The 12,004-nt window shown below is 35.8% G+C and overlaps 1 protein-coding gene across 1 annotated transcript in view; it reads left to right on the top strand.

The window, feature by feature from the left end:
• The window catches only part of LOC143640953 (cadherin-12-like), an 80,020-nt gene that overhangs the window by 38,325 nt on the left and 29,691 nt on the right, over positions 1 to 12,004 (top strand). The window lies entirely within an intron of this gene.

Genomic DNA, 12,004 nt, shown 5'->3' with positions numbered 1-12,004 from the left:
TGATATCATCATATTTAATTTCTACTAGTTCTGGGATGTGCACATGTCTCACATCACACACAATAGAATAGCTGATATTATTTTACAGAGAGAGAAATCAAGATACCAGAAGATCAAATCATGTCTTCAGGAACGATGGCAAAAGATTTGAAGAAATACAGCTAGATCCCCAAGTTCTCATTATTATAAGCCTTGGAACAAATAGCCAAAGAATTAGCTTTAATTTACAAAGAAATTTTATTTTAGTTTAGTAATGCATTCAATTACGCAGTGTCACTGTAATGGAAAGGATGGTGATTTATTTCAGAGGCCAACCTGTTTTGCCTTAGGTAACTCCTCAGGAGTTCTGACCACCCAGGTGAACATGGGATGTATCATGGACCTGAATTGCTATGCTTTCCTTTTGCTAGTGGTTCAGGTTACTTGCTTTATCTCCAAGTGCTGAGGGAGCAAACATTTAAAAAACCCTTTCCATTCTCTTTCTTTTCTTTTCTATCTTGTGTGTGTGTGTGTGTGTGTGTGTGTGTGTGTGTGTGTGTGTGCAGGGTGATGGTAACAGGGATTGAACTCAGAGGTACTCAACCACTGAGACACATCCCCTGCCCTATTTTGTATTTTATTTAGAGACAGGAGTTGCTTAGTGCCTCACCTTTGCTGAGACTGGCTTTAACTTTGTGCTCCTCTTGCCTCAGCCTCCTGAGCTGCTGGGATTATGGGCGTGTACCAGAACACTTGGCTCCATTCATTCTCTCTATAATTTCTTCAGTTGCTTTTGGAGAATAATTCTTTTGTCACACTAATTTGAAATTATGTATGTATGTGTTTGACCTATAATAATTAGTTATTTTAAATGCATAGTAAATAATCATCATATATTTTCCTGAAAAAATACTGTAACAGTCAATAATCATTAGAAAATTAAAGAAATTAGTCCATGAAATAATCTGTCATAAACCATTCAATGAATTATTAGAATGTGAATAATTTTAGTGTAAATTAACTAAAGAGTACACATGTCTAGTTTTGTAGGAAATCAAGCTTACTTAGAAGAAATAAAAGAAATAAAAGATTCTTTAAAACATAATATAAGCTTTTAAGACACAAATGGTAAATTGCTTTAGATAAAATAGCAAACAGATTCAGACCATTTTGCTGTGGCTCCTAGAGACAGTAAATAAAATTAATGATGACCTGAACAAACATATACTACTTCAAGGCACTAATATGAAGTAGTTATGATGAAGCTATCTGGAAAGTACTTCAGGATAAGTATGTTTAACACTCATTGATATAAATTAAGAAATTCCGTGTCTACCCTCTAGCCTGGATATTGTTAATAAGAGCAGTCAGATGTTCTTATAAAATAATACAGTGCACCCATGTAAGTACAAGGCCCTATGACTGAACAGGGAACTCACTGATGAACTCTAATGAAAGGAACTTCTTATGTACTCAACAAAACAAAATACAAAACTCTTGTTTTGCTATTTTCATTTTTGAGAAACCACCATTAACATCAATTCAAACATGTAGGTTAGACAAAAGAAATAACACAGGAGGATTTTGTAGGAAAGAAGTGATGGATGTCACTCATAAGGACTTGAGGACCCTTCATAGGAACAACACGAGCAAAGGCAAAATGTGCATTTAGTGCTGCAGGGAATTCAGAAAATAGCTGGATTGAATTGAGAACCACGGCCCAATGAAGGACGCATAAGATCCAGAGTCAGAAATATTTCTAGGGATGAAATGCCTACATTTATTAAGCACATTCTTTATTTGTATTATCAAACCCTGCTATCTGTATGTTTCAATACATAACAAAACTGAGAATCTGTGTTTTATATTCAAGACATCAAGTTCAGAACCCAAGCTCAGTATTGGTGTAAACCACATTTTCCACCATTACAGCAAGCTGCTTCAAGGTCTCAACAAATTGAACAAAAGGTCACATATAAAGCTCTGGGAACAGATGATGTTTTCTTTAAAGAAAAAAAAAATCTTTCTCTGAGAGTATCTAAAGACAAAATACATGGTCCACATAGAACAAGAGAATGGCAGAGTACAGGGGAGTCTGAACACTGACATGTACATGTATCAAAAGTTTCACAGTTAGAATACAATGTGTGACTGTTTAAGAGAAAAACAAACAACAAACAACCACAACAACAACAACAAAAACAGACCTGTCACTTTGGTGCACAACTGTAATCCCAGGTACTCAGGAGGCAGAGGCAGAAGAATGGCAATTTTAAAGCCATTCTGGACAACTTAGTGAGACTCTGTCTTAACTTAAAAGGAATGAAAATATAGTTCATATAGTTCAATGGTAAAGCAACTCTGGGTTCAATCCTCAATACCAAACAAAAAAAAAAAAAGGAAAGTATGAGAAAAATTAAAGGAAAATGAATACATAACAAATATGATTTTAGGGTCTGGGGATGTGGCTCAAGCGGTAGCGCGCTCGCCTGGCATGTGTGCGGCCCGGGTTCGATCCTCAGCACCACATACAAAGATATTGTGTCCACGGAAAACTAAAAAATAAATATTAAAATTCTCTCTCGATTTCTAATATATATATATATATATATATATATATATATATATATATATATATATATAATTTTATTAACACATTTTATATTTATACCTCTTTAGACACCTATTCTAAGCATAATACTTATATCCAAATGAGATATTTAAACAAAGAAGTGAAACATTTCTGTGTGTGTGTGTGTGTGTGTGTGTGTGTGTGTGTGTGTGTGTGTTACTCTCTAATACTCTCTTGAACCCAGGGTGTTTTTACAAGGTTTCAATGAACTTTCTGGGCTGGCCTGAAACTTACAATCCTTCTTCCTTAGCCTCCCCTTTCACTTTGTCCCACGTCCCAGCAAGAGTGCTAACTATTTAACCATTCTAACTTTATAATGTGTTTAGTTTTTCATTGAACATCTAAAACAAACAATCAACTATCCAAACTGAGATACAACTTTAAATTTATTAAGAAAAAATTAAAAATAAGGAGAAATATAAGATAAAGAAAAAAATAAATGAAAGAAATAAATATCTTAGTGTTTATATGAACCTTTTTAAACTTATGTTTGCCTAAGAAGGTTCATATAAACACTGAGATCTCTAAGAAAAAAGTTTAAAGCTTAATTGTTATTGTTAAGGAAGCAATTACACTCTGAGTGTTGATGTATATGGCTGAAGTTTTCATTAAAATGTTTCTGCAAATAGATTCAATTGACTTTCATTTCATTAGCTGCCCAAAGACAAAAGCAGCAACAACAACAACAACAACAAAATATTAGCAACTTAGAGGAGATAAGAATGAAGAGATTTTGATATATAATTATTACCTAAACAAAAGACTGTTTTCTACATTGACCTGAATTATTATTTTTACATTTTATTACCTAAGTATAAGATGTAATAGTTTTAGTATAGTTCAATACCATCAAGTACTTTTTACAAAATGTTTTGAGAATTAGGACAGGGTCAAAGTTAGCATTTCCATTAACTCAGAGGAAGTTATTTAGGTAAATTAAAAGAAACAATTTTAAGGGGAATGCTTACCTAATGAAGAGAATAAAAGTTTTTGAGGCATTTCTAAAAACTCATTTACAGAGAAGTAATAAAAAACTGTAGTCTATCAGGTAGCCTTCACAGGTCAGGTTACTGTTTTAGTTTTTTTTTTTTAAATTTATTTCTATTCAATTGTTAAACCAGTTTTCTTTGCAATAGTCATTGAATAATTGTATGAATTGTTTTATATATCATAAGTATTTAGTTTTTCATTTAAATCTCAACTATTATTGAGTAAGTAGAAGATGGTACAAACATACTTTATTGTTATGTCTCTTGTTTATTGAAAAGGGTATGTTTAAACAAATTATAAGTTCAGGTTACACTGCTGGGATTAGTTGCAAGTAAATATCAATCTATCCTTAGATTTTAATGAAGACTCTTGGAAACTCAAAGTGTGTGATTGTTGTCTCTAGGAAGGTGTATCTCCTTAAAAGCCCTTCTATATTTAGAAACTATGCGGTGTCTTCTTGGAAATGTTCAAAAATTATAGTTGTGGTTTCATTGTCAGTTAGATCATGGCATTTTTTTTCTGCTACTGGTCTCCCAATTGTTATATTGGGTAAAATATCACAATAAAAAATGATAGCTCTTGTTCAACATTTACTCTTTCATTGGGCACTGGATTCAGTCAGTCATGTGAAGGCAGGGCATCAGAAAAATACTAGTCTGTATAAGTTTCAGCCATATTCCAGAAGTCAGGGGGCTTCCTCATAGGAGAACATCCAGAGAAAAGGGTACCAAATCTCACCAGGGGACAATCTAAAAACTGGGTGACATAAAATGGTGAATGAGAGCCAAACACAGAAACCATTTATAATACAGAGCCTGAGAATCTGTGCTCATGGTTTGTGTTTGAGAGATTTGTGCGGAGCTTCGTAGTTCAGGTATTTTAAAGTTGAAGATAATGTATAGCATAACTTGATGCTAGAACTAAGCATAAGTTTGTGGGTATGGAAGTATATTTTATCTGGAAATTAAATGAAATAATGTTGACAGACAGAGGAAAGGGAAAACACACACACACAAACAGACAGTGCAAGTTGACACGTGTGATTCTGGGTCTAAGCAACACATTTTATCTTTTTAACAAGACAGTTACACAGTCAGGTACATATTATTTTCCAAATTTTGTAGAAATGAAGAATAGTGTGCATTAGAAAGAAAGATTCCACACCTAACTGTAAAAAGTATGAGTGATATTTTACATCACTCATTCTGTCCAGAAAACAAGTGTTCTTCAAACTATTTCATTGCATTTCAGTAATAGTCAATTTATGCAGTGACTTATATGTCAGTGTCAGACTGAGCAAAGTAAATGAAATTTGCTTACTATGGTAACAAGATACAGGATGCTGTAGACACATTATTATTTATTTAGAGGTTTTATTTGTTTTGTAGACTGAATTTAAGGCCTTGTGCATTCTAGGGAAGTACTATATTACTGAGTTAAGTCCTCAGCCTGACATATTATTTTATGCATACATTATACAAATCATTGAATATTTAATATGTTGTCAAAAAAGTTAAAATGTATGTAATTAACTACACAAAGTTGTATTTCTGTTTGAATCAAATTTGTAAATTATGACATGTCTCCAAGTATTAAGTATAAGTAAAATGGTAAATTTTTATTTTGTCTGGGAATGTGAAGTTTTTTCTGGGATTTAGAAATTTGAGTATTAATGCTAATAAATTCTTCTGCAAATCAGAAAAATAAATTGGTTTTCCTGAATAAAACATGTTAAAATGTCTTATTGCCTTCTAGTGGAAATATTTAGCTGTCATATAAACTGGAGTAATTGTTTCTGTGCATCAAATTAAGTGCAAAATATAAGTTGCAAGTTGTCTGTGGAGATTACTATCCCAGGCAGTTGGTAACAGAAAGATGAACAAAACTAGTCTCTACTTTTAAATAATTTAAAAGGCAGTGGGAAAGAAAAGAGATTGAATCACCTACAGGAAATATATACAAGCTATGTTATCTTATTTGGAATCTACCGTATTAATTGAATATTATTGCCGGGGTTCGGCTGCAGCAAAATAACCTGAGGGTGACAAGGAACTTGTGTAGACTGATACAGCAGGAGTGGGAGCCGTTATTTATTGTAGGATAGGAGCGGTATATGCACATTCCACACAGCTTATCTTAATTAACATAAATTAGATACAGCAGTCAACCAATAAGGAATCTCCACACTTAATGGCTCGCTGGAGTTACTTCACAAACCACTCCCTCTGGCAAAATGCCAGGCACCATCTTGACTTGTTTACAGACCCTAACATTTCCCCCTTTTGTTTAATTTAAATAATGACCATAGTGGTTTTTACACAAACACCATAAATAATCTGCTACAAGCAGAAGGGGAGGATACAAAATGCCACAATACCAAGCCAATTGATGGCTCCATGCAAGGAGCCCTTGGAAAAATAATACCAGCAATGACACTGTTAGCAAAGATATTGAGTTACAATTTGTTGTAGATTACAGTTTGTTGTCTCAGTCCAGGTAAAGCAGTGTCTCAATAGATTAACTCACAGTTCAGGTAAATCACAGTCCAGGTTAGTTCTGCAGGCAGCGAGCTTAAATCACAGTCCAGGTAAGTTCTGCAGGCAGCTAGCTTGATCCGAAGTCTTGTTTGGTTCTCAGCAACACTGGAAATTCTTCCACCCTTGTCCTCACCGGCACTGGGACAAAGGCAGGAACTCCAGCAATGATGCTAAAGAAAATCCTGTAGTATTCCAGCAGGCGCTAAGAAAACAACCTTCTGAACAATTTAGTACATTATCTCAAGGTTTTTTTTAACATTTGAAATAAGCCTTAATATTGCTCATTACTCATTAGCTTCCAGGTGTGGGGGAACCATTGTAGTTACCGGCCTTGGAAATGATCAAACTTCAGGGATGCGGGCCATCTTCCACCTGCAGCATCCCAGGCAGCCCCAGATGGACCCAGGGAGAGTCCGGGGAAGGTTCTGGACTCAAACTGCCACTGGGCACAGGGAGCAAGAGCCTGTGAGACTGTGCCTCTGGGTCAGGTTTGGATTTGGGTTCTCGCAGTGGCGTCCTGCTCCCCGGGCCGGGGGTCGGGGAAGAGCCTGCTGCCACCGGTTGGAAAGTCCTTGCTGTGCCATGACCGGCTCACGCACATGGCAGCCACCATGCCACGCCAATTCACGCACCCTCCAGTAACAAAAAGTATTCAGTAATAGCCTTTTGCTGCAACATTTTTCCTGATAATCCTTGCTCCTCTGAACTTTCTTCTTTCTGACTAGAGTTCCTGGACTTCCATCAACACATGCCCTAACTGCTCCTGGTTCCACTGGGGTGCCTTCTTCTCTTAGTAATTTACTTCTCACCCCTTCCATATTTTCGTCACAAAGACAATACAACATTTCAAGACAAAACAAGACACAAACATACTGTATCAATCTTCTCCATTTTCTCGAAATGGTCATTTGTCCTCTCACCCTATCTGTCTAGGGACGAGCAGATTTGCTCCCTTCCTATCTATGGACGGGCAGCTTTTTTTTTTTCGTCACTTACCCCCGAGTGTCCTGGGGCTCCCCATATGGGCCACCATCTGCTGGAGTCCGGCTGCAGCAAAATAACCAGGGGGTGACAAGGGACTTGTGTAGATTGATACAGCAGGAGTGGGAGACGTTTATTGTAGAATAGGAGGGGTATATATACATTCCACACAGCGTATCTTAATTGACATAAACTAGATACAGCAGTCAACCAATAAGGAATCTCCACACTTAATGGCTCTCTGGCGTTACTTCACAAACCACTCCCTCTGGCAAAATGCCAGGTGCCATCTTGACTTGTTTACAGACCCTAACATATTACATTGCATGGAAGAAAGATGTTCACATTTCCAGGATGGGTAGAGTCTCAAATAATGAAATATTTTAAAAATAAAATGCAGGTTAAGTGCAAAATAAAGGAAGAAAAGAATTGTAAGAATTGATGGAGATTCCACTTAATGAATGGCCAATGAGGAACTCTGCAGAGGCCTTTCTTGGTAAAACAAATAAACAAATAAAAATTAAAAAATTTATGATCAAAATAAAAAACCATTATTTACTGTCTCTCATAACTTTCCTAAAGGCTAACAGCACAAGAAGAACTATTTACTCAAGTAAGTCAACAAAAATTTGTGAAAAGCAACAGACTTTGGCAGTGGACCCAAAGCCACTACCTCCCTCCTTATTATGTCCCAGCTACCTTGGTAGAAATGCCTTCCCTGGGTATTTGTGGTTGAAGAGACATGTCTTCCCTCTCTTCAGTAGCCAATCAAGAGATAATGGTTTGCTAGGAGGGTCAGGCTGCCAATATTTCTCATCCCCTCTACCTCCAGGTTTCAGAAGCCAAATTTCTAGTGAGTGTGACTAAGGGTCCAGTAGCATCTCTCCTCCAGTCAGTATCACACACAGCTGGAGGTTCTACCCCAGTGAGACTAATAATGTGGGGCCCAAACACCCTGAACAATGAGAGGCAGAACAGGAAGTCCACAGGCTGCTGTCTACACCCAATGCCTAGAGCACTGGCTCAGAGAATTTGCCCAGGCTGAAACAGAGTCCTTGAGAACCCAGAGATCTGAAGCTCTTCTCCAATTACTTGCTTTTATTAAGCCTTAATAGACATATTTCATAATTATTACCATGTTTTATTAGACTTGTGACATAGATACATAAAGGTTGGTGTAAATATTTTTATGCCATATTTAATAAAAGCACATAGATATATAGGAGCAATATTTCTAGATAGTACTGGAATTCAGTTAGGGAATTTGAATATGATAAGGTGTATATGGTCAAACCTCAGAATAGGTATAAGAAAAAATAAATCAATGAAAAAAAGTATAAGGATTTATATTACAATGCAAAATGTTCACTTAATGAAAAAGAAAACAGTAGAGAAGGAATAGAGGAAAAAAGAAACAAAACTTATGGAAAAAAAATAAACTGGCAAATGCAGATTCAATATTAATTCAAAGACCTTATATGTAAAAGGAATAAACAATCTAATCAAAAGGCAGAAAATATAAAACTACATAAAATCTGATGAAACATGATTTGTATGATTATAAATTTCTGGTAGCAAAGTTATCCAATTTGAGTCCTTGGTTCTGTGCAAATGGCCACGCATTTTTTTTCAACATTTTGTAGCAAGTAACTACACTAGGCAACCTTACTTCTTTGGGCCTCACAAATGTCTCAACCCTTTTTTGTATAGATAACACACTTATATCATTTTGCAGTATATCTCATCTTTCCCTTAGTGCATCTGATACTGTGGGACTTCAAAGATCATAGATAGGGGAAGGGCTCAGGGATATTGATCTTGGAGAGCTGAGAAAGTTTCTGCCTATCAGACTGGGCCTGCCACGGAGTGTGGGGCAATATGAAAGTGGGTGAAGTGAAGTCAGTCTGTAAACACAGATTAATTGACCCTGAGAAAACATTTAGTCAGTGACCTTTCTTGGTAAGGGGGTCTCCTTCTGCCGCTTAGCATAGGATTTCAATAAAGGTTAGCTTTTTCATTTGTGACTTAAATATCTGATAAAAAACAATTTTATAGGAGGAAAAGATTATTTGAGGACTCACAGTTGCAGGAGTCCTGTCCATAGACAGCCTGTTCTATTCCTTAGGCCTCGAGGTCAGGTAGAACATTATATGAAAGAGTGTGACAGTGGGAAGCAGCTCACATGATGATGAAAAAGAAAAGAGAGAGACTCCGTTTACCAAATACAAAATACATACCCCAAAGACATCCTGTGTCCTCCGTACACACCCTACCTGCCTTTAGTTACCACTTAGCCAATTCCACCAGGGGACTAACTCACTGATTAGGTTCAGACTCTCATAACCTCATCATTTCTTCTCTAAACCTTCTTGCATTGCTTCACACATAACATTTTGGGCGATACCTAATATCTAAACCATAAAAACGTTAAAGCCACTAATTTTGACTTGTAGTTTCCCATAGGCTGGGCATCAGAATTGCCTAAAATTACAGGGAACACACCTCTGTTTATTTTTACTTTATTCTGAGATTAAGTGTGTGAGTAAGTATTTATTTCTGGACTAACCAAATTGTTAACATTAACCCTCAACAATATTGGGACAAATTAGTTGTCTTTGATTTTGGAGAAACATGTTAATATTTAGGATCCAGGGGATATAAAACCTGTAAGGTACTCTCAAATATGTCTGTTAAAACATTAATACATGTGTGTACATGAAGTTAAAAATGAATGTGGAAAGTATTATCAAGTAATATATTGGAGAGGTATTCTAAAATGTTCTTAGAAATGTATGATGAATTTAAATTTAAAAATAACATAAAGTAGAAGTTCTTGTCTGTCATGTTGGAGAGTACCTAATATAAATCATGCACCAAGGTCTACATACACAAGAACAAATGACTTTTAAACAGGAGGCAAGAGAATGTCTTTTATCATTAAAAACTCCTCAGGGACAAAATTATTTTATTCCTTGACCCCATCACAATTTTTATCCATAAAAATGAAATTTCCAGAAAATTAAACACATAACAACATACACACATAGAGTTAATAAATTTAAAATATTTTCTAAAAACTACCACATTCTTGCACAACATTCATGATACCTAAAATGAATGAATTTTACGGATGAAAAGGGTGAAATTTTTAGCATATAAATTATATCTCAATAAAGTTTATGGAAGGTGAAGTACATTTTAGCAAAGTGGGAACTTACTGGAGCAGTTCCAAAATCGCCCACAGTGTGTACTATTTCCTGAGGAAACCCCTTATAAATGTTTACAGTTCTAATATAAACATATTTGCTTTAAGTATCTGAAATCTGTGTTTATATATGTTCTCTTCTTCAGTCCTACCTATTTCCTCAAAACATAACAAGGAATTCTGTCACCCCTGCACGTGTCCATTTCTACCAATTTAAAGTCAGCTAATGTATCTTGTGTCTTCTTTGGGCTGCAAGTGTCCCTAGTTTTCCTCATCACTCCTCAAAGCCTGTTGAATCAAGTCTCTTTACAACCCTGCTTACTCTCCGTCTTTTGTCAAGATTTTGGAGATCCAGAAATGCTCACAGTCTCATCCTCTTCAAATACATCCACCAAGTTACTTTTCTAGGGGTTAAATGTAAGCCCCTGTGACCCTGCTCAGCAGTGTTGTTCTCCCTTAGCATGTGGCCTACCTCCTTAATAGTATGTCTAAGGTCTTCTTTGACCTAAATCACTCATCTTCTCATTATTGTTCCTCTCAAGTATTTTCTGTAGCAATTACTAACAATGTATAATTCTCTATACTACTTTCACAGGTCTGATAGTGTGGTTGCATTGCTCTCTAAAATACCATCTTTTCCCTTTCACTTTGGGTTTTTCAGTCTCTTTTTCAAGATCATTTCTCCATATCCTTTTATTGCCACCAAACATCAGGCACAGGATGTCTTGCCTGAACCATTTGATTTTACACTTGTTGCCTTTTCTTGGCTCTCCTATGGTCCTCCCTATCCCTCTATCAGTAATTAAGATCATGTGTTGATATGTGTAACCCCAATTCTTGTTTATTTTACTTATTTTTCATGTTTTAGCTCTAGCAAGGTGTCTACTGCATGATGTACACTCAGCAAATATAATGAGTTGCATGATTGAACATAGTATGCATTGAAAATTCTTTTCAAAATGCTAGCTGATAAACACATTCAGTCACAATTTTCTTCTTCAATTAGGCATATATTTAGTTGAATAGAAGTGCTTACAAGGACTATTGTGAGACAATTCTTTCTTGTTCAAAAATGAACATGCTACAGAGAGAAATAGACTTATTATATCCTCATGCTTCCTGACTTTTAAATGTAACTTAACTTCATTTATATTTTTGAGAGCATTCCTAAAAGATAAGCTATTATATTGAAATCACATGGTTTCAATGCATTCTCACACCTCAAATCAACAGCCATGATATAAAAAGATTAATTGCACGGTTTATACCCTGTTCCATTACATTCAGTAACTTCAGGTGCGAAAATCAATTACTAACAAATATTGACAAGTAATTTTTTTAAAATTACTCATTTGTAAAGGCAAACAAGTTTTGATCTCTGACTGCAGTGACATGAGAACTACAAACTTATCAGAATAATAACAAGCTTGCCAGAATAATAACCTGCTCTTTGGAGATACACTTCCCTTAACTGAATTTTCATGATGAACACAGGATCACTTTTTGTGGCATGGGTATTTCAATGGGCCAGCTGCAATAATGTCACCTGCTCTCAGCCACTGTTATGAACCTATCTTTTGTTCCCCTGCCAGAAACATAATGTTTGTAAATGTTCTGTGCATCACACCATATGATTAGCAGAGCTCTTCCTTATAATATCCCTTGTCAATTTGGTAATAA

This window comes from Callospermophilus lateralis, unplaced genomic scaffold (genome assembly GCF_048772815.1).
Source record: "Callospermophilus lateralis isolate mCalLat2 unplaced genomic scaffold, mCalLat2.hap1 Scaffold_79, whole genome shotgun sequence".
Lineage (NCBI taxonomy): Eukaryota > Metazoa > Chordata > Mammalia > Rodentia > Sciuridae > Callospermophilus > Callospermophilus lateralis.
Note: the sequence above shows the minus strand (reverse complement) of the source record. Positions and strands in the feature narration are given on the sequence as shown.